This window comes from Arvicola amphibius, chromosome 3 (genome assembly GCF_903992535.2).
Source record: "Arvicola amphibius chromosome 3, mArvAmp1.2, whole genome shotgun sequence".
In the NCBI taxonomy this organism is placed as follows: domain Eukaryota; kingdom Metazoa; phylum Chordata; class Mammalia; order Rodentia; family Cricetidae; genus Arvicola; species Arvicola amphibius.
Window position 1 is genome coordinate 109,664,885 of NC_052049.1, and position 24,135 is coordinate 109,689,019.

Sequence of the window (24,135 nt, forward strand, 5' to 3'; positions counted from 1 at the left end):
AAAGAACCAACCCGTGACTGTTGAACTGGGGAAAGACACCAGCCCAACAGAGCACAAAGGAAGATGCACACCAGAGGAGCCCCCATTTAGAAATGGCCGTGCACTGGTACCCATACAGTGGTACCGATGCACTGGTGCCTGTGCCCTGGTCCTCATACCGTGTTTCTCGTGTACTGGTGACCTTGTATGGTCCCATGACGGGCTCTGATGACATGTGCTCAGCTCTCGCTTTGACACAGATCCCTAAGATGCTGCCTGAGCGTGTTGACCGATTGCGTTTGTCCCATCAGACTCTTTCCTGCAGCAGTGTCGCAGAGAGGAGGTGGGGCTGAGAATACAGAAACTCTCCAGCGTATGATGGTTCCACTCTTGTGTTTTGAGCTTTCTGACGGCTGCTGGGAAAGTGATACACATCCGGTGAGAACCGTACTGTAAGTTTTAAATTCAGAGTCTTCCCAGGTCTAGCAGCATCTCTTGCCAACCACAGGTCCTCATCAGCCATGCAGTCACAAGGATAAGCACTAGTGCTCTGTGTTGTACTGCATAGATGGAATTTTTCATTGGGACCACTGGCTCCCTAATGAACGACATGTAGACATACTAATTATAAATGCTTGGCTGATAGTTTAGGCTTATTACTATCTAGCTCTTACGACCTAAATTAATCCAAATTGATTAATTTACATATTACATGACTTGTGTCTTGTTACCTTATCTTCTACACACCCTGTTTTCTCTGCTTCTGGCTCGCAACTCTACCCTTCTTCTTTCCAGTGGTCTCTCAGTCCGGCTCTCCCGTCTAACCTCTTCCTGCCTAGCTATTGGCCAGTTAGTTCTTTATTAAACTAGTGAAAGCAACATATCTTTACAGTGTACAAAAGGATTATTCTATAGCAGCCCCGGGTTGCTAATATAGGGTAGGCAGTAAGTTAGGGTACCAAATGCACCTTTGACTTATGATGTCTTCAATGTACAGAGAATTTGTAAGGCCACATCCCACTGTCACTTGGTAAACACCTGCGCAGAGTCTCATATCATGCTGCTAAGACTGCTCCTTCAGACTGAGTGCTGGCTCAGCAAAAACGTTTAATGGAACCAAGCTGAGTAAAGAAGACCTTTTGACAGAGTTTTAAAGCACAGCAGGAGAAAAAGAAAAGGTTCATGCAGTCAGGAGCTCAGAGTCACAGCCTCGTGCCTGTTCTTGACAAGCTATAAGACCTTCTCGGAGTCGCTTGAACCTCTGAGCCTTAGCTCTCTCTTCAGTGTATTAGATGGCTGCTGGATTTGCTCAGCCATTCTAAGCTTTATCACCTTGCTTAGAAAGCTTGGGAAGGCAGGGATTTCTGCCTTTACAAAGTCCAGTTTCTGGCTTAGTAAATCTGGAGTGTGCTGATTCTATCGCAATTTCCTTCAAACTGGAACAATCTATCCTGTAGGACCAGGAAGTCAATAAAACTTACAGGGTCCGGAAAGTAAACAAATCAGAAGTCACAGTGAGATACAGGATTCACCAGCCCCACACCCATACCCTCACCTCCCACTCCCCAACCTCCAACTCTCCCCGCCCACACACAACGTTTATTAAAAATCAGCAATGGCTATGGAGAAGAGCCTCTCTGGCAGGACCAGTTGCCTGCAAGTCATGCAGGAGATCATAGGGTGTAGGGTGTGGGGGGGGATGCAACCTCTGTGAACTGTCACTTACACTGCAGGGACATTTTAGTGATGCAAGTGTCTGCTTCATCCTTGCTCTTGTGAATGATGCTAATAAACTCACTGTGCCTCAAAGCTGGCTTAGGGTTGAAAGGTTTCAGTGCTCTATGGTCAGCATCCTCTCTAAAGTAAGTCACACAGCATCTCCAGCTTTTGGGTGCTGCTACTAAGAGGTGAGGTACACTTTGAACACTACCGGACCCGATATTCTTCAGGTTGTCGTCACATTTACAGTACTGTGTGTCTGAGATTCAACTACACTGCTTTCCAACGGCTTTGACAGTTATTTGTATCTACTTCACCATCGTCTGCTAAAGACTTTATTATCTCACCATACCTCTTCAGATAAACTATAGGCTAGCACAAATATTTATTAATTTATTACCATATGACATGTATTGTGCTAAGTACAGAAACAGAAGAGATGGCTGTTATCATCAGGACCAATCTCATCGCTGTCATCAATAGCAGGCACTGAAGACACAGTATCTCCGGCTCTGCCTGTCCTTCAGACTTATTATTTCACTGATTGAAGAGTTTAGGGATGTGATCCAATGCTACCTGATGAGCAGCGGGAGGAAGGAGTGCAATCTTTAAAGCACAAATGGGCTTGAGAGCAGAGACGAAGTCAGGAGGGACAGTTCAGGGAAAGGAATGTCATCAACAGTAGCCGTGTGCAAATGCCTTTTAGGTTTGGTAGAGTCTGGCAAAGTCCTAGCGTAGTCTACCAGTGTGATGGGGGGAAAGAGGGTTGAGAGGAAGGAGGAAAATGGGGTCAGACACGCAGTCTCATTTTATGGCTCAAGCACCTTGGCTAGCCATTGAGTGTATGTCGCACCACTTACTGGGGAAGTAAGCAGGAGCTGATGGTTTTCTAGAAGGAAAAGAAAACAAATTCCAGGAGACTCTTAGCTTTGTGCAGTGTGCTGTGCAGGATTGAACAAGCCCCTAAGGCCTCTCAGTATTCTGTTCTCTGTGATGAACACAGTATTCATTATGCTTACAATAAAGGAGTGAGAAGATGTGGGTGACACCCTGCTCGTCACAAAGCTCTGTCTTTACGGCACCATGAAGAAAACTCACGCATGTGTTGCGTTTTCATGATCGTTCTTACTTTAAAACCTTCCCAAGATACCTTGTTTAGCAGCAGCTTGTAGCCCTTCCTCCAAAGGCCAGCACCCTCCGTAGAGAATTCTCTAGCATTTATTCAGGTGCCTGAGGGATGTCCTGTACTCGGGGCAGCACTATGAATATGGAACGGGGACCTTTTCCTTGTCATGTGATATCGTAGGAATTTCCCATGCCTTGGGATAGGTTGTCCTCTCCCCACTGCTTGCAAATAGGAAAGTCCCTGAGAGTGGGCTCGTGAGCTGTGTGACAGAGGACAATAAAGAGATGAAATGAACATAGTGGAAAACCAAACATGGTCAGTCAAAATATGTGTAATTAATATATCCCAAGAGCTCAATGGCTTCCGCCTCTGATTGGAGCCTAAAGGAATGAAAGAGGAAAGGGAAAACTCCAATCCAATTCAGAAAAATGTAGCCCAGGCTGAGGGCAAAGTTGCACTCCAGGGAGACTTTATTAACCTCTTGAGGGTGGATTTGGAATGGGTTAAGGAAAGTCTGACCCCTGGCACTGGGAGTACGTTGTCAAGAAAAAAAAATTGGATTCTTAGCCCAGAGAAAAATGTAAGAAAGTTTGTCTACAATTTGATTAATAAATGCACAAAGGATCAATATTGGCAAATGGAGTCTGTCTTTCAGAAGAGGGCTATGGAAGCTGGCTAAATAGGCACAGATTGGAGCATGGGTTATATTGCCTTCTGCGTACATTGCTAATTTGGACGGGAAGGCATTCTAACAGTGGACTACAAAAAATAATTCAGAATCCAGAGGGGAATATTTTCGAAGACTAGATAATAACAAATAATTTATAACTAGCTTCAGGATATATTCTAACCCATTTCAGCAGCGTATTTGCTTGGGCTTTAGTGTTTTGTTCAGATTAATATTAAAACAGATCAATGTTCTCTGGACCATCAACACATAAACTAAGGAGGAGTGGGTGAGGGTTTATCTTCTAAACACACGGTATGAGGTGACTATCAGATCTCTGAGTGTCACTATAGAGAAAGTCAGTAAGGGCCCTAAAACCCTACAGCAGTGTTTCTCAACCTTCCTAATGCTGTGACCCTTTAATACAGTTCCTCATGTTGTGGTGACCCCCAACCATAAAATAATTTTCTTTGCTACTTCATAACTTTAATTTTGTTACTGTTATAAATCATAATGTAAATTTCTTTGTTTTAGAACGGTCTTGGGAGATCCCTGTGAAAGGCTCTTTAGACCCCCCCAAAGGGATCGTGATCCACAGTTTGAGAACCACTGCCCTACGGTTTTACTCATGAAGTGTTAAGATACTTGCAAACCCCGTGAAAAACTTGCCATCGCTATAAACACATCCTTGTATGGGAAACACAGGGAGTCTTTAGCGTAAACTAGCATGTCTCATAGGTACGCTAGGATTCTCCCCTTCCCTGTCTGTCCAGGTTCTGCCAATCATAATCCTGGCCGTCCTGTAATCTCCTCCCTTTTCATTTAATCCATTAGTATGCTTGCCTAGTCCAACATCCTTACAGTTCCTTAATGTTGAGAAACTATTCATCTTGATTGCAGAATCTCTGAGCATTCAGTTTGATTCTTTGTATTCCTTCCACATTCGCCTTTCAAAAACTAGTCTTGTGTACATAGTTCCTTCTAATTCGGAATTCACTTCGACCAATCATAAATGGTAGGGACTATTCGATGATTCCCAGAGTTCATTCATCTCCTGATCTTGATTAGAAAAAGCAAGCACGGGCAATCTGTCAGGCTAAGGGAATCTCCTTTCCCAGGTTCCACTCCAGCTACGTACAATTTTTGTGATCAGGCTCTGACCAATAGAAGGTAAGACAGAGTTGTTGGCTAGGAGGTATTGCTTCATCCTCTCCTTTCTTTCCAGCCCTGGAATGTGTGGGAGTTCCCACAAGAGCCTTGAATCAGAGAGAAATTTGGGGGTGGAAGCTTTGAGGACGATAAACCTGAAAGGCAGGAGACTATGTCCCTGTGATTCCCCCATCCCCACCTGATGTCACACTAACCCTTGGGCTGTCCAATTTGGCATTGTTTATATTTATATAGAGAAATAAACATTTGTATGGTCAAACCATTATCCCGAGGGGATATTAGTTCAGACAATGGCAAGCCTGGTCTGTTGCCAACAGTGCACATTTCCACGGGAGGCTGCCTGAAGTTCTCAACTTGATGTTTACAATAGAAATTCCATCTGCTTCTCAGGCTATTGTTACAGCTTCTCCTTGTCCAGAAACATTTCTTTAATCAAGTTAATATACTCCAAATGTGCTAAGTATTCATCTGGTTCCAAACTTTTCTAGTTTCCCAGGTACTGTGCTTTTTCAGTTCTCTCAGAGTATCTAGCAAATACCTTGCGCAGGGACTTAACTGAACAATAGAGAAATGAACTTCTCAAGAAAATTAAAATTTTCTGTTAACCGAAATTTCTGTACAATGAAATAAAACACTTTCTGTCCTTGATACCTAGGTACTTCTCCTACTGCTGTGTAGAAAAAAAAATACCCCGACAAAATGAAATTAAGGGAGAAAAGGTTTACTTTGGCTCACAGTTCAAGATAACAGTCTTCATAGCAGGGTGGTCATAGCGGTAGGAGCTTGAGACAGATGGTCACATTGCAGACAATCAAGAAGCAGAAAGTGGTAGATGCTAGCCCAAAGCCCACTTTCTGCATTTGTATGGTTCGGGAATCCCAGTCTAAGGAATGCTACAGCCCACATATATGGTGGATATTCTCATCTTAACTCACCTCATGGAGAAAATCCTTCACAGTCATGCACAGCTACTCACTTAGACAGTCCCTCAAAGGCATGCCTGTAGGGTTGTCTCCTGGATGACTCTAGATCTTTTCAAGTTGACAATCAATGTTATCACATTACTCAATACTCAAGCACAATGGATAGCCAACAGCATTTTAAAAGACCCCAGGTGATCCAATGGCTCTTAAAGTTTGAGGGTTACTTTAATCAAAACTAATCAAATGCTTCTCAACAGTTGTGTGGGTTGCTCACAAATTTAGAAAATGTTTTAAACAGTGCTTGTATAGATAGAATAGTCAGCAAGTTATTCCATTAATAAGGTAAAAAATTGCGTTCCTTTTAGCAAAAACTTCTCTGCCTCTAGTGTGTAGAATAATTACCAATAGTACTGATTGACAAAATTTTGATTGAAAATATCCTCCCGGAGCTTGGTCCCCTGCACAGCAATCGTTATAGGTGATCATGTCATAAGAGTTTCCACTCTATATACTATTGATCTATCATATATAGATTAATTCATGGTTCAATGGATTCAATGGAGGTGGAGCAATCTGTAAGATGTGAGACCTAGGTAGAGGGAATAAGTCCTGGGAGTATACCTAGATGGGCCCATTTTGTTCCCAGCTCCACTGTTCTTCCTCAGTGCTCCAAGGCGAAGCAGCTTTCCTCTTGTTCTGCACGTCACTGGCCACAAGGTATTGCCTTAGTGTGGACCTAGCAGCAATGAAGCCAAAGGACTGAACACTCTGAGCCACGAGTCCAAATCATTCTTCTATCTTTTCAATGCTTTTGCTCCAGGTTTTTGTTGTTGTGATGAGAAACTGAATAGCACAGTGATTCCCCCTAAGTATTTGGAGGTACCCATGATGGTTCTTAGCCTTCATTTTCCAAAGGAGAATGACTCACTTAACTGGCATTCTCCACACACTCTGATTTTCAGAGATTTCATCTTCTTTTCATGCATACTAAATTGTTGGTATCCTGATTAGAATACAAATTTTCAGTTCAATATTACATTTCCCGAGTGAACAGCTCTAGATGCCTCAACACAGCCGGTTCTAACTTCTTTCATATACAATGCATTACATATAAATGTTGACTCATCGCTGTAGCTTTGATGCTATTCTCATAATTAGCATCATCTTATTTAAATAGTATCAAATTTATTTTAAAACCATTTACATTACATTAAGACCATTTAATAACAGAAATCACAGTCTGTTGGTTGATAAATCTTATTTCTTTTATTTGAGGACTTGAGGCTTCACTATGTTAACCAGGCTGATCTCAATATCCTGAACCCAAGGGATCCCTTCATGCTCAGCTTTCTGGGGGGTTTGGTTATAGTACATTCCCTTGCACCCCAATTTCGTGTACTTCAAGAGAACCATTTAGCAATTTTCATCTATGAGTGTTGTATTTACATAATTTCCTCCTCTACTTCTTCCCCCCAACTTCTCTTCTGTCCCCCATGCCTTTTCAAATTCACAACTTCTTTAATTATTTTTCTTGCACACACACAAACGCATGTATGTGCACATGAGTGCGCACACACACATGCACAACCTGCTGAGTCCATTTAGTGTTACCCATACATACATGTGTTTAGGAGTGATTCCTTGGGATTAAATAACTGTCAGAGGGCTTCTTCCTGAAGAAGGCAGAGTCTCCTTCCTCCCTCTTTTGGCAGCTATTAATTGCCTGTAGCTCTTTATCTGGAGCGGGTCCTCATGAGGTATCAACGCTTGCATGCCAACTGATGTTGTCATTGTGTATGTCATGTTTAGGTCCTCATATTGTTGAGATTTCATGAGTGCATCTTCCCTGTCACATATAGGCGACATTATCTTGCAGCACCCTGGTCTTTTCGTTCTTGCAATCACTCTGCCCTCTTCTGCACAATGTTCCCTGAGCCTTGGGTTTAAGGCTGTGTTGTGAATGCATCAGTGGGCTTGAGCACTCCACAGTCAGCTGCTAGCTACATTTTGACCACTTGTAGATTTCTCCTATTCCACCTGCTGCTAAAAGAAGATTCTTTATGAGGGGTGAGAGCTGCCCTCATCTATGTGTTTAAGAATAAGTATTTAGAATGCAGTCAGAAATTATACTGGTTTAGAAAAGTAACAGGTTCTCCTCTAGGATTCATGACCTTACCAGCCATGGGCTTGTGGAACCCATAGGAAACATTTTATGTTTATGTAATAATGAATATATATATATATATATATACATATATGCATATTCCATAATAATACATATGGAATACATATTAGTATATGTGGATACATATAGAGAGAGTTGAAACCACATTGTGCTACCTGTGGTAATAATACTCTCCAAAAGCCATGGCATATCTAACATACCCCAGTGTCAAGCATGGGAAAGCTCCCTTTGAGTTTTTGATGAGAAAATTCAGGAGACTCCCAGAATAACACAGGTTATTTCCAGTGCCCTTGTCTCCAGAACTTGAAAGTAAGGCCCTATTACTGAAGACATCACACCCTTCAGACACAAGTCCCGTTAGTGTTGATTTGGAGTTGACTTGGAAGCCTCCCCCCTGAAGACTGGCTGGTACAGTCCAAGGTGCTATATGAGCTGTCAAGATAAAAAAGCAACCAATCGTTCTACCTGGCTGTAAAACTAATAACTACAACAAAGGCCAGAATAACAAGATAACAATGGTGCCATGGGGCACCAACATCTTGGGATTAACCAGCAGCTGTCTATTGAACTTGAGGCTGGCTCAAAGGGAGGGACTTCATACTTAGTATTGTAAAACTAGCCAATGACCTGTTGTGGAATATTGGTTGAAGATGTGCTACATTTGTTTATTCTGTGGAACAGCTGTTTAATGATGCAAAAATGTGCTGCATTCTCTTATGTTGCATTTGTTTAGCTCTGAAAAGCTCTGTTGCTTTGCCTGTCTAAAACACCTGATTTATCTAATAAAGAGCTCAACCGTCAATAGCTAGGCAAAAGAGAGGGATCGGTGGGGATGCCAGGCAGAGAAAATAACTAGGAGGAGAAATCTAGGCTCAAGAGAAGAAGGAGGAGCAAGAAAGGGAGAAGGAGAGGTGCTGTGGGACAATGGTTTATACCCTGTCAATTGTATTTTAATAAAACACTGATTGGTCAGTAGCTAGGCAGGAAGTAGAGGTGGGGCAACAAGAATTCTGGGAAGAGGGAAGTTTTAGTCTGCAGTGACCCAGCTGCAAAGGAAGTAAGATAGCAAGATGTGACTATCTCACTGAAAAAGGTACCAAGCCATGTGGTTAACACAGATAAGAATTATGGGCTAATATAAGTTATAAGAATTAATTAATAAGAAGAGCCTGAGATACTGGGCCAATCAGTTTATCATTGATGTAGACCTCTGTGTGATTCTTTGGGACTAAATGATGCCAGGGGCCAGACACATAGCCACACAGCCAACCATGCAGTAAGAATGAAAGAAAGATATATAGAATAAAGAAAGGTAAAAAGCCCAGAGGCAAAATGTAGTTAAAGAAAAATGAGATAATTTAAGTTAGAAAAGCTGGCTAGAAACAAGCCAAGCTAAGGCTGAGCATTCATGTATAAGAATAAGTCTCCGAGTATTTATTTGAGAGCTGGGGTGGTGGGTCCCCAAAGAGTTAAAAAGCAAAACAAAACAAAACCAAAAACCAACTATGCTACCTATGGGTTGTGCATTTATTTTTATCACAAAAAGCTATGTTTGAACCATGTTAACTTTTCTGGAAAAACCATTGCTACCACTGAAAATTAAAAATGTTCCAGCAGGTGCCCTGAGTTCACTTCATTGTGCGACTCAGGTTCCACTGGCCAGTATAAAGCTTTCTCCTGGCTCAAGTGACACCATCCCTGAGCCCTGCACCCACCATCTTTGTGCTTGTTCACAGCATGCATGCAAGCGCTTCTCTTCCTTTGTCTCCTCCCGGCAGCAGGGGTTCATATTTCCACAACACCTAGCACAATGAAGAATTGACACTCGGCACTAAGCAAATATTTTTGCATGAATAAGGCAGAGGTTATTCCTTTGGACAGAGGACAGAACTAGAGTGGGCTTTATTGGAATGAGTTGAGTTAGAAAAGTCGGTAAAGTAACCATGCTCTTCTTGCTATCTTTAGGTGAAATGTAAAGCTCCCTTTGGGATTGTCCCAACAAAAGGAGTTGACCTAGTTTAGCAGAGTATAAATATAGTGTGTCCCCAAAGGTCTCCAAACACAGGATTCACCAAAGTGTATCTTCAGAGCTTCAAGTGGTGCAGCTAACACAGATTGACCCACTTAATGTGAGCCTTCTCACACAAAGTGGATTTGAAACCAGTTCCATTCTTCAGAGGTCTTGCTGTCTAATGTCCAGTAAGAGTCCTCTTTCTCTATGAATGGCATTTGAAGAGTTTGTATTTAACAAAAACTCAAGCTCAAAAGACTCTCGGCAACATCAAATGCACTAAAACTGTGTACTTTCAAAGGAAGCTGATGTAAATCCAGAAACGGAGACTATCTACGGTTAGCCTTTCCCATCGTTGCCGAGTTTCAGATTTTATAACCCTCATTCAGAACACTGTATCTTCTAGCTGTTTCATCTGAGGGTTGCTAGCTGCCGTGGAAGGGCATTATCGCTGTTTATGATCTCACTGAGTGCTTGTAAACATCAAGATTTCCGCAAAAATTATCATCGCTGATTATATAGTTCCAGCAGAAGGGATAGTTTGTTAAAATAGACAAGGGCAAATCAGCAATATCTTGCCCCAATTAAAACATGAGCGAGATGAAAACAACAGCTATTCTTGATGCCTCCTGTATCCAGGGAAAGCCCACAGTACCCGTATCCTTTCTACAGACGGTACCCCGCTGAGACAAGTTCCGTTTTAGTGATGAACAGGGATACCGCGCTTTTACATGGCTTCCTATTCTGTGCGTCCCAGTGGTTGTGCTGATGTCCCCATATTACCTAAAGCCATCTCCCAGTGGAAAGGCTTCCAACCTTGGCAGGTCCAAAGGGTGGGTTACCAGAAGAAGGATGAGAGTATATTTATGGTGCAAGTGTTCTGTGGGGGGCTCAGAAACCCGGTTCGTGTTTTATTTTCCACTGTGAGGCTATGAAACTTAAGCAAAAAGAAAATGCAGCTTCCTGTCCATGGAAGAGCTGTGGTGGGTACTTCCAGTCCTGGGCTGCTGCTAACAGTGCGGTGATAGAGATTCATATATACCATTTTGCATGTGTCTTAATATCACTCCAGGATGCATTTAGAAGTGTCGAAGAGCTGGGGCAAAGGCTGTACGCATTTGTAATTTTAATGCGTATTACCAGAGTGCCTTCCTCGGGGACTGCAACAATGAATCTTTCTACCAGCAATGTATAAAAGTGACTGATCAGAAAAAAAGAGTCACCGTCAGATTATAATGTACTCTGAGATTCTGAAGGTAACAGTATACTGCTTTAATGCTTTTACTGGCGTGTATTAATTGTTTATAATAATGGGTTTCATAATGGCATTTTCCAGCATGGAATTCAATCATACTCTCTCCCTGTCCCGCTCTTGATTCATTCCCGCTGCTGGGGATCAGTTGCTCATTCTTCTGCCCAGCTGCCCTCCCCTCCTGATTTCAGTGCGTGCCAAGGAGTGTCCCTTGGGTTGTTTGCGGGGATGTTAGTGACAGTTTGTTTACAGGAGCATGCACACCTTGCCAGTGACACTACCAAACATATGTCCTCCCCTCCTCCATCAACGATATCAGTGCAGTTGAAAGCTTACATTCATTATTTTCAACATTTTTTTGAATTTTTTTTCTTTTTGGTTTTTCAAGACAGGGCTTCTCTGTGTAGCCTTGGTTATCCTGAAACTTACTCTGTAGACCAGGCTGGCCTTAAACTCACAGAGCTCCATCTACCTCTGCCTCCTTAGTGCTGGGATTAAAGGGGTGCGCCACTACTGCCCAGCAATTTTTTGAATTTTTAAAAATATCCTTTGCTTGTTTCCATATCTGGTCTTACAAAAATTTAAGGCCTCTTTATTTTCTTTAGGGAAATAAGTTCCTTTTCTGGATACTCATTGCAAGGATTTCAATTTAATTTAGCATTTGTATTTTTCTTTGTTGAATAGGATTTGTCCTCACACTCGAGTTTTCCTTTGCTTTGTTTCATGTACTCAAGCGTAACAATTTAAAAAATTTTTAAATTTGGAGCTATATTTGGAAACCTTTCTTCCCGTCCAAGCTTGTAATGGAGTCTTTCCATATTTTCTTTCAGTGTTTAGTGGCTTTATGCTTTGTGTTTAAGCTTTGATCCATTTGGAATGTATCCTGGTTTGAGGCCTGGGAAGAGGATCTGTTAGATCTAATACATTTTATATAATAACTTATTATCACCCTCTGGGGTGAGATAGTGCGGTTGATATATCGGTTTCACTCTCTTTCTGAATGTTCCATCTTTTTTTTCTAGGAATTTGTTGATCTCTGCAGGCTCAGGGTCACACTCTTCCCATAGTTAAGACTTTGAAATCAACTGTTCCACTTGTTTTTCCTGCTCTTTGCTTCAGAATTTTGCTAAATATTGTTAACTTATTAATTGGTCTTAAAAATCATCTGTTTTTGGTGCTGGGGAGTTGGCTCAGCGGTTAACAGCCTGGTTGTGTTTTCTCGTCCCCGTTCATCATCAACGGAAGTCAGGACAGGAACTCAAACAGGGAGGGAGCCTGGAGGTAGGAGCAGATACAGAGTTCTACTTACTAGCTTGATCACTATTGGCTTGCTTAGTCTGCTTTCTTATAGAACCCAAGACCCCCAGCCCTGGCACTACCCACAATGGGCTGGGCTCTCCCCTACTAATCACTAATTAATTAAGAAAATACCCTACAGGCTTGCCTGATCTTATGAAGGCATTTTCTTAATTGAGGTTCCCTCCTCTCAGATGACTTTATTTTGTGTGAAATTGACATAAAACTAGCCAGAGCAGACCCTACCTCCCAATCACGATCCTTGCTCCTAGGGAAGCAATGATTAAGCCACATTTTCTAAACTATATAAATTGAGTCAAGCATCACCCAAGGCCTGGATTAGGTTTTATGGTTTTCTATATAACTCTCAGTCTATGACAGGAATTGGATTCCTCAATCTGTGGGTTTCTAATACCTTCTGGGATGGGGGCGGGGCTTCTTCAATTCCATTCTTGTATTTCAACCCTTTGCGGATGTGCCACACAAGAAATCTTCCAAACCCTGTTCATTGGAAACATGGTGGACCAGGGAGCTCTTGTTTAGTTCTGGTTATCCCTGATGCTGAAGTATCAGTGACCATGCTCACAACATTCTCTTCTCTTCTCCTTAAAGCTATGAAAATGATTAAATAGACCAGAGAACTCCCAAATATGGAGTCCGTTTCATCCGTTTACTAAATCAACCTGCTTGTTTTTCATTATTTACGCCAGCATCCACTTGCAAATATTTTGCTTAGGAATTATGAGATTTTATCATCATTTTCCAACACGGTTATCTTAAGAGTAACTTGGTAGTAAACATTGAGCTTCATAAGCACGTTAGAAAGATTTATTGGTTTTTATTTTTTAAAGATTTATTTATTTATTATGTATACAATATTCTGTCTGCATGTGTACCTACACCCCAGAAGAGGACACCAGATTTCAGCATAGATGGTTGTGAGCTTCCATGTGGTTGCTGGGAATTAAACTCAGGACCTTTGGAAGAAGAATCAGTGCTCTTAACCGCTGAGCCATCTCTCCAGCCCCAAGATTTATTGTTTGTACTGTTCTTTGAAACAGATTAAATAATATTGGAATTACATGTCTCTCAAAGTTTTGATACTCATTGCCAGTAAAACTCGCGGGATTTAGTACTTTTTTTTATTAGTGTGTCTTTTCAAAGAAAAGTGATTTCTTTAGATTTTGATTTTAGTATTAGTATTGATAAGTCATAGATCCCCACAATAATTTCTCTTCACCAGATATATCAAAGCCGCATGAAATTAAGCAGGCCCTTTTCCTCAGAGCATTTTCTATTACTGCTCATTGCAATTGGCTCTCACTTTTCATTTCTGTTTGTGCAGTCTCTCATCTTCACCGACTGAATTAAATTATAGTTAATCAGCTGTACTCATATTACTTTTTTCTTAGCTTGTTTTACTGTGATGCTGTTTCCTAAATGGTTAACTCTGCTTACAGCCCACTTTTCCACTAAAACTGTTCTCGTCCGCTTTCCCTCATTTCCTTTGTGCCATCCAAATGAGCTACTTGGATTCATGTTTTATTTTCATGCTCAGTTATCTAGTCTATGCTTTCTATTTCTATGATAGGAATAGTCATTTTCATTTGGTTTCTTAGATTTTAAATTTTGATTTCTGTGAGGGCGTCCCCCGCCCCCACTCTGTTGTGAAGTCCGCGTTTGTGTTCCTTCTATTGCCTTGTGCTTCTTTCCTTGGTTCTTTGACTTCTGGCTTGTGGTGGGGAAGGTGTCACAATAGTTCTTTAAAAAAAAATCACATTTCTGGTAGGCAGTGGTGATGCACGCCTGCAATCCCAGCATTAGGGAGGCAGAGGCAGGCAGGCCTCTAAGTTCTGGGGCAGCCTGGTCTACATACAGAGTGAGGTCCAGGACAGCCAGAACTACACAGAGAAACTGTCTCTCAACCCCCCCCCATAATAATTTTTCTATCTATTGAGATTATAATGTAATTTTGTCATTTCCTCTTTCCTTTTCATTCCTCTAAATCTCCCATTTACATTCCCCACCCCAGTTCTCTTTCAAGTTCATGACGTCTTTTTCTTCAGTTGTTACTAAATATACAACATGTATAGAATTTTTCTCACACACATGTATGTATGTATGTATGTATGTATGTATGTATGTATGCACATCCCATCTGCTGAGTGTCTATATTTTCAGGGCTGACCAGTTGCTGTCATCTTCCTTGGGGAGACCATTTCTCCTGTTCCCAGCACAGGATTCTTTAGTTGCGTGTAGTTTTTTGTCTACAGTGGAGGCTTCCCGAGCTCTGCTGCTGCCATATTACTATGTCTCTTATTTTTGTCTTTTTTTGTTCTCCTTCGGATTTTGTTTAGGCAGTCTTGTTATGAAGTGTTGTGATGTAACTTCTCTGACTTTTCTAGGAGACACAATCTCACAGCATCTTCGTGTTCCTCTGGATCTTACAATCTTCCAGCCTCCTCTCCTAAAGTGCCTCCTGCACCTAGGGTGCTGGGTTTGTAGATGTATCAGTTACGGCTGTGCTCTGCAATTGTATTTTGACCCACTGTGGTTTTCCATAATGGTCTCTTATCTGTTGCAGAGAGAAGTCTCCTTGCCAAGGAGTGAGAACTGCATTTACCTGGGGGCACGAGGGTAAATATTTAGAAGGTAGTGGGAGATTATATTGGTTTAGTCAAATGACCATTATAGTTCCTCTTTCAAGAGCCATGATTACACCAGCCCTGTGTAGTTGGCTAGGTTTCCAGGACCAAGCATCACTTCCCTCTTGTTGAGTGAGCACAATATTTCTTTTTAATTGGTTTATTGCATTTAATTTATGGACACATTCTCTTTTAAAAAATTATTATTGGTGTATATGTATGATGTGTGTGTATGAGTGAGTGTGGGCATATGTGCTATGGTAGACAAGAAACAATCAGAGGACAGCTTCCATCATGGGGTCTGGGGACTGAATTCAGGTTGTCAGATTTGTCTGATTAAGTGCTTTTAATTGCTAAGGCATCTTGCTGGTCCAAGTGCTCCATTCTTCACCTTCTCTGATTCCATGTCTTCTATTACTCTTGTCTGTACATAAGTTATATTTCTGTTGAGGTCTACATGACTTCTCTCAAACTTAATGTTGACTATAGCAAAAGGGAAAGGCCTGATTTCTTTCTTATTAGTTTTTTGATGGCATAGGGTTTTCTCACAAAACAGCATCATGGGATAACAACACTTCCTTCGCCTTTATTGAGTTCCCTTAGAACTGCCATCAAAATCTGTCATGCATCTGCATCTGTGGATCTCTTTCCAGACTCTGAAATTTCCCACTGTCTTCTGGGCCTCCCACAGTATCTTGATGACTGGATCTTTAGTAAGTCTTACACCAAACAGTACCATGCCTCAACATTTTTCCTTATTTTGAAATGTATCTGGCTCTCTGTGCTTCCTTACATTTATGTATTAATTTTAGAATCTGATTTCTACACACAAAATAATACCATTGGGTTTTTTAATCAGCCTGTGCTCAATCTACAAAGCAGCCTAGGGAGATCATTGGAGTCTTCCAGTCCGCCACTGTGGCATGCCTCTCCGTTCAGAAGAAGGTTTGTGATTTTTATGGGTAAGATATAATGTCTCCCTTCCGTTTTTATCAAAACGTTGTTTTTTTCAATGCTTTTGCTGTTATTTACTTCTTTTAAAAATGTTTTAAAATATTTATTGCATGGGTACTTGTGTGCAGATGCCTCTAGAAACCAGAAGAGAACATCAGAAACCCTGGAACTAGAGTTACAGATGGCTGTGAGCCACCATGTGGGTACTAGGAACCATGTGGTGTAAGTGCTCTAAACTACTGAGCCGTCTCTCCAACCCCCACTGCTTTTGAGGGAGTAAGAGTTTATTTCGGCTTATAGTTTGGGGGGAGGACACAGTCCATGCTGACAGTGGCTGCATGGTAGCAGGAGCATAAGGTGTCTGTTCACACTGGAACCCCTGGAAGGCAGCAGAGACATATTTGTTCTTCCACACGTTTGAATAAATCTACTTCTCCTGAGACTGTTTCTGTTGTTGTTGCTTTGTTTTTGTTTTTTCCCCATAATTCCTAACCTTCTGATATTTTGCAAGTATCAAAAGGCTTCTTCCCTATATCTCTGATGGATTATCGGGTATATTTTTTATCTTATATGAAAAAACAATGTTTGTAATAGATAAGGCTGGGAATTTTGTTGGTAATGAAACCAGATCTATAACCCAGATCTACTCAGGGCAAAATGTCTCAGTTGTTGAAAGAAGCAAATATTAGGATAATTAGTGGGAATATATAACTCCTTCATAAATATAATATAATATACCCTATTCTTTGCTAGCACTGTTTTAGAGTAGCCTCAATTATGCTGGCCTTGAAGTCTTTTGAAACAAGAAGCTAAAGATAGAAACACATTAAAAATCACCCAACAAACCCCATCATGGTAACCTCCAGAAGAAATCGTGCTTTCTGTTGGGAAAGACCCTGCTCAGAGAGCAGTTTCTGCTTTGCTGTTTTCTTGTCTTTCTTTTCTCTTTCCCTGATCTCCTGCCACCTTCCTAATATATTCAGGTCACATCAAGCCCTTGAACAATGAATGCTTACACAAAGCAGTTGCAAGCCTTAACTGAAGAGATAAGACAAACCAGGAGTCACTGAGTAAGAGCAGGGCAGGAGTAAGGCAGATTTAGGGCACTTAAACGCTGGATGTTAAAAGAAACCCAGAGATCCAGAAAAAATACAACAGCAGAGTCTATGTAAACCCTAGGCTAGGAAGGAAGTCAAGAACCTAGCCTAGGAGTTACAATTCCAACTCCAATGCCCTGTGAGTACTTGTTTGGAACAGAGGTGGTTCTGAAATTCAAAGAAAATCTGGGCTGGTATGTATGCATGCATGGTTACCATTTGGCACAACTCTTAGGGATATCTGTATAGATTTATTGATTGATTGATTGATTCATTCATTCATTGATCCTATTGTGAAGACTAAGTTAGTAATATTAGTAAGTTGAACTGGGCCTTTAAAATGTTAGAAGTGAAAGTGGCCATGTCTATTAGTGACTCTTGCTATGGACCGTGCTAGGTGAACAGTATTAAAATATAGACTAGGCTTTTGTCCTCCGTGAGCAGTGTCATATTAGTGGCCATCAAAGCAGTGAGCTGACAGGCTCAACTTTCCCGCGGAGATGTTCTGAAAGAGGCGATTTGGGAACGAGTGGGCTCCCGGGCCCCCATCAGTGTTCAGTGTGCTACCCCGGAGCCAAAGCACCAGCCATGGTAATTGCAGCATTTGTTTAGGGGTGGGGGTGCATTCCCCGGCCGCAGAGCCTCGTTTCAGTACACATGCCTCTAATTTGATGTTTTTAAATTCAGCTCCAAGACTGTCGTCAGCCATTTGTCCCCCTCTTTCCTTTAACACTGACCAGCTTGTTCCCCTTTCTCCCGTGAACAGAGGCAAGCAGTGTGCATTGAAAGCCAACAGCTTTTGTGTTGCTTGAGAAATCTGAGGCTGACATCTCTGAGCCCTTTCTGTCTCTCCCGCCTCTCTCTGCCCATGACCTGCCAAGTGGGTCTGACTCTCCCAGGCTTTCGTCATGTCGCCTATCGATTGCTCTCCTTTCCTTTATTTGTAAGATGCTGAAGCACAGACCCTGCTGCACAGTGACAGTGGCTTTGGGCAGTGAGTAGGTCAGCCAGTGTCCCAGGCACACAGGTCCGCTGATACTTCACCAGACTTGGTTGCTGTGACATCAGCAGCTCCTAAAGGAACCAAATGCTCCATCCCCCAACCCCCCACCCCTGACTGTTATTCTAAACTCTCAAGTTCTTTTTCTGGGGTTTCACTCTGCCTTTTTGAATGTTCTTTTTTTTTCCCCTTTTTTTTCCTGCTTCTTTTCTTTCTTAGACCTTGTGATCCTTAGGTACTGGGTTTACTAATTACCCCCAATGCTGGCACCTGACAGCAGGTGGCCACCATTCTGTTAATTATGTCCTGGGGCTTCGAGAGTCTCTTCTAATGACATCTAATCATCTACCTCTGACTCTTGGGCTGAAAGCAGGTTGCAGGCACAATCTCTTTCCCTGAGCTCTTCCAATCTATTCTTCTGGCCTAGCACCATGCCTGCAAGGTAGATGATAGAATTGCCGAGCCCTGGATTCCTTCTAGAGTGGCTGGGGAGTTGAGGCTCAAATGCAAGGAACTGAGATCAGCACAATGTCAATTTACTAGTCAAATAAGCCAGCTTGAGAAAGGGGAAGCCTGAGCCCTGCAGTACATTAAGACTCTTCTCTCGTCCCTCTCAATTCCCAGAGCCCCATTGTATCCTGTCCTTTAGCACAGAGATCCTGCTTTCCACAGCTAACTGTGGAAAGCAGAAGAAAATGTGGTCAATCCTTTCATAGGGGAGTAAGAAAGACTGCACTCTAACATGTGAGAGGCCTGGGCTGCCAGCGAAATCAGTGTAAATCCTTGCAGAATTCATTCTGGGAGCAAACAGGCCTCTGTCTTTCATCCATAAAACAGGGGAAATATCCCTTTTGTGCTTTTTTTGAAGTGCAGCCAAGTGCATTATTTCCAGAAGGTTTGGTATTCCATGGAGGCAGGTACTGTGTGCGTATATGTGCGCAGACAAAGGTAGACAGATATAGTGATAATCCTTCCCTGGCTGCCTCCAGACACTGACACTGAGAGAAGTGAATTATGGGTAAGGAGAACTGCCGAGCAGGGAGTTTTGGTCAATTTGTAGGTACTTGAAAGCAATTGTGATGGATGTGGGAAGAGAAATCGATGGAGGAATATCAATAGGAGCTTGGCCGTAAAAATGTCATTGCCACCAGTCACCCAAATGACTGTAATCTGAGCAAATTAAAAGGGGAAGAACGATCTTCGCATATAACAGTGAAAATAAAACACTCACACCCTTACTCTCATAACCCATGAGATCAGTCTCAGAGGTCAAGGGTAGATAAGATTGGTTTTGGCGAAAGTCAGGGGTATCCTACCTGGCCGACAATTATGCTCATAGCTTTGGTATGTCATTACAACACTCCCGTATGATAGACAACCGGGACAAGTTCCCCTTTCATATGAGAGGTGGTACTTAGGGTCCCACGGTGTACAGATGCCCACAGGTGTACAGGCACAACCCTGGCTTGTTCTTCCTGAAGTCGATGGTGCCTTGCTCTCCCACAGTTTCTCTGCAGGTTGCGTGGAGACCTCAGCCATGTTGCTCTAGCCTGTCCTCGCCCTTCAAGGAATCCTCTTTCCACTGGTCTCCTTTACAAGCCAGTTTTCTGTGAGTAAGAGCTGACCCTTGAGTCGGCAGCAGACTCTTCGGGCCCTTCTTGAACGATAACATCTCATGTGACCCTGGCAGGTCTCCAAGTGTCTCCAAATGATGCCACCTAGAGTTTCTTGTCCTTGCCCAGTCAAAGGGAAGCTCACAGACAGAAGGTGAGAAAAAGGAAGTAATCTGGGAGCTGCCTAAACAAACGTACACTGAACTTCCGGGCAGCTGAGCAGCCCGCCCCAGTTTAGGATAATTCGAAGGTTCTTGCTGAACTCACTGGTTATTTGCTGACCGTTCAGGCTAGTGTGGATACAACAGCTCTCCAGGGGGACTTGTACTTGATGTTTCGCTGGTTCTTCTCTTTCGTCCTTCCCTCCTCTAATCATTGCACTCTTGGCACCCGCTCCCTATCTAAAGCTGTTTGTAAATTTCCCAATCAGTTCCTTTCGTGTATCCTCCTTACAGCCTGACTAGGGGCTTGGCCCTCCCCTAAGTCAGGGTGTGATGTTAAGGATGCTGGTAAATGTGCAGACGGATGAATAGCCCACGTTGCGGCCACTGCTCTCCATCCCTTTGTTTGGGTTTCGACCTAGGGAAAAACAAACAGTGCCTTAGGTCCTTCCTCTCCCCATCCCCGCTGCTGTGCTGCTGTGATTTTTTTCCCCTAGTTATTCGGGAGCCGAGCAAGGGTGGCCGTGGTGAGGATTCATTACTCTTCCTTGATGTGTGTGAATACATTACGTCATTTCAATGAGAGCTAGACTTCAATGACAGACTCTCCCTGCTGGCTTGGCTGTGTTCTCTGCTCCCCAGACAACGGAAGATGACAGGTTGTAAGTTCCCACGTCAGAAGAGAGCAACTGGCTTCTGTTGGCAACCTTAGGTGTCAACTGGCAGCCCCAAGAAACAGGCCCTCTGGGTCAGATGAGGACAGGCAGGGGCTGACAAGTTTGAAAGGAGAAGAAAAAAAAGCAAGGGAAGGGTTGACGTCAACCCCACGGCCCAACAGTATCCCAGCCCCCATCCCCTTTCTTCTTTGCAAAGCTCATGCCCATCTCTCACCACAGCCTGGCACTAGGGTGAGATTATAAGAGTTAGAGCAAGCGTCTCCTGACTATGCCCCCGGAGAAGAACCTGGGAATGGCCACTAGTCACCTTGCCAGGAAATAACTCTCTTTCCTCTCCACCACGCCCAGCCACCTTGATGTCCTCTGAACTAATGACCAAGAAAGCCGCAGCCTACTTCATGTCCCATCTTTTCAATGCAAGTCTTATTTAAGATTCAGCAGAGCAAATCCAGGGAAGAGTTAGGTCCTGCCAGGGGACTAGTTTTAGTAAGCCCTTCAAGGAAGCTTTGGTTTAGGAATAGTTTTAGGTCTTGGAGGGGCTGTACCAGTGAACTAGAATTCCCACGTAGCAGTCAGCCAGTTCCCAGGACAATTCTACTATTTGGCTGATTTTGACCAGTACTTTAAATAATATTAAGCCAAGCTTTTAGAGGAAATTAGAACTGTCCAATGTGGGGTCCCCTCTTAACTCCCACCCAGTGCCACAGTGTCTTCCTGTTTCTGGGAGTCCCAGAGCAGTGTGGGAGGCAATTAAGCAGATCCAATGCTATATTCTGGCTGCCAGGCACAAGTTTCCCTATGAACAGTCTAGCTAGCCTCTGGACTTGGGCCATTCTATGTTGAGAATCTACACTGGGGGAAGTGTCCCCTTTCTGCCTGTATCCGGACACATACGAGTTATCATATACCTCCTGACTTAGGTTGTAAGCCATACCTTTTGTTGATCCTTTCTAGAACCTCTCGGAGACTTTATCCAGCTCATTTTGTGTCCCAATAGGGATTTCTGAAGCTGTCTGGGGACCTGGATCTTCAGGCTTTCTCCCACTAGCCCCCATCTTCTGCACCATCACGCCAACCTCGCTCCCCTCAGCACTCACCTCTTACCTGAGACAAAGCCTCTTGATATCATAACCCCCAGATTTTGCATTCTAGGTCCTATACTAAACTCTTTCATAATCATTGTTCCCCTAAATGAGGTCTAGTCCCTTCTCCAGGCCTTTTCATCCGTCTCTAGTCTGCACCAACAAGCTATTCTTGATATATCAAACATTAAGATAATGTTCAACTTCTATATGACCCTGCTTGTTTAGACATTACTGCTTGCTGCTTTCTAGATCCATCATTGAGGCATCCATTCTTCTGCAGGTTGTGCTGGGTGGTGGTGAAGTTTTTTTTTAAAAAAAGCCAAGGGACCTAGACACATTCCTAGTCCCTGAGTGGATTTCAGAGCTATGACATTCCCCATCCTATAGCAGCTGGCTGAGCTCCTCTGAAAGAGCTTCCCCAGGAGGGCACCAGAGCAGGATGAGTGGGTGACAGCTGCCAAATGTCCATGTTTCCCAAGAACTTAGGATACAATGAGGACCTTCAAGAAGCCTAATTAGTAAAGGATCCACTCCAGAGTCTGCGTTTGGGAACTAGAAAAACAAATGTGTGATCTATATCCAGCAAGAAAAAAAAAAGCATCAAGACAAAAATCTGTAATTGTAATGAGAATACCCAGAAACACAAGAGGCTCAGAAAGGCTTCCAAATTATTCATTGTGTTGAATTAACAGAGCGATGACTAAGATGACTGACTAATGATGAACAAGGCTTTCAAACTCCAGAATGGGGAAGAAGCAGTGTGCTAACTAAATGGAGAGCAGATACTTCTGAGCTCCGTGCTTTAGAGCTGATTGACAGCATGTTGTTGTCCTCAGAAATCTGAGAAAACGGCGTGGGTTGCTTTGGTATCTTCTATCTGCAAACATTTATTGAAAAATTCTCGAGTCTCCAGAAACAGGTCAGATGTCCTCATGGGGCTGATTAGCCACTTAAACTAGAGGAAGCGCCCACAGAGGTTTGTTTGTAACGCCATCTCTCTAGGTAGCTCAGGCTGGCCTCAAACAGTCCTCCTGGCTCTACTTCCAGTGGGCTGGGATTTCAGGCTTGCTCCACCAAGTCTGGCTCCTGGAGAAGGATTTTCAAGTAACACAGTTGCATTATTGTCTGAAATGGAGGTATCTAAAGGCTGTAGGCAAAGAATACCCTTGTCCTACTAACAGAGAAGCTCGGAGCCTTGATAAGTCATCCTGGATCTATGCAACTGGATATCCCAGAGCAAGTTCATCTGGGGAGAACATGCAGGAAGAGATCCGGCCCTGCTGATGAGGAGGCTCATTGAGAGTGCAGACGGCAGGGGGAGGACTGGAAGCTAGGAAGGCGCCTGGGGCATCCTTTGCTTGCGTGCTTTTCTGGGAAGCCTGGAAAGTGCTCACATCATGACTCTTACAAAACCTTCAGTCTCGTGCCGTAATAATAAAGGAAGAAACTGTGTATAGTGAGCCACCTCTGTAATCCCAGTATTCGGAGGTGAAAACAGGAGCATCAGAAGTTCAAGGTAATCGTGGCTGTCTACAGAGTAGTCTGACCTAACCAGGACACTGACTCAAAAAAACAAAATCAGTAATGACCCACTGTTTCATTTGACCTTATTTTGTTTTTTTTATTGAGAAATTATGTTTGTATGTATTTGTAGGATTAATGTGGTATTATGATCTTAATACAATATGCAATGACTAAACTGAGCTAATTAATATTTGATCTCTTTAGAATCCGTATAAAGAACTAATACTAATATCAACAGGCCTACTTTTCAAAACAAAGAACACAAAATGTGCTTATTATCCATCCAGTCAATGTCTGTTGTAAACCTACTAAATTCCAACTCTGTGATAAGCTAAAGATGGGATCTTTGTTTATAGAGAGATGTCCTATAGGAGAGCCCCCTGATGCAACTCACTCTCTGTGGGAATTATTTATTTTCTTCTCTAACTCTAGACTTAGACACATGACCTTCTTTGACCAATCAACTACAAGCAGAAGTTTCTTATACTGCTTGTAGGCAGAAGTTGGGAGAAGCAGTGTGATTTTTGTGATTTCTTTCCCTTTGCTTCAAGGGTGAAGTGGCTTGGGTAGTAGCTTTTACTCTTCCCTGTTTCCTACCTATGTGGAGAAGACCTCAGACTCCCCACAGCCAATGCAATAACATACAAACAAGGAAAAAACCTTTTGTTTTTACAAACCAATAGCTCCTGGGAGCAGCATAACCTAAGGAGATCCGGCTCCCATCTCTATGACCGTGTATCACCACAAGGAATAAAAGAGGACTTTCAGAGAGTCTTTGGGAGTTGGTCTCAGGAGCTGATATTTTGAATGATCCCTGTGAGGTCTTTGTGTATTGACGGGGTAAGTTTCCCCAAACTTATTTGAGCTGCTTTCCCACAATTGGCTGTTCACAAAAGAGTCAGATTCTGGATGGGGAGTTGGCTCAGTTGGTAAACTGATTGCCTTGCAAGCCTGAGAACCTGAGTTCAATCTCATGTTAAACAAGAAAACAAACAAACAAACAAACAAGGGATAGGCACGGTGGTATGTATTTGAATTTGCAGTGTGGTAA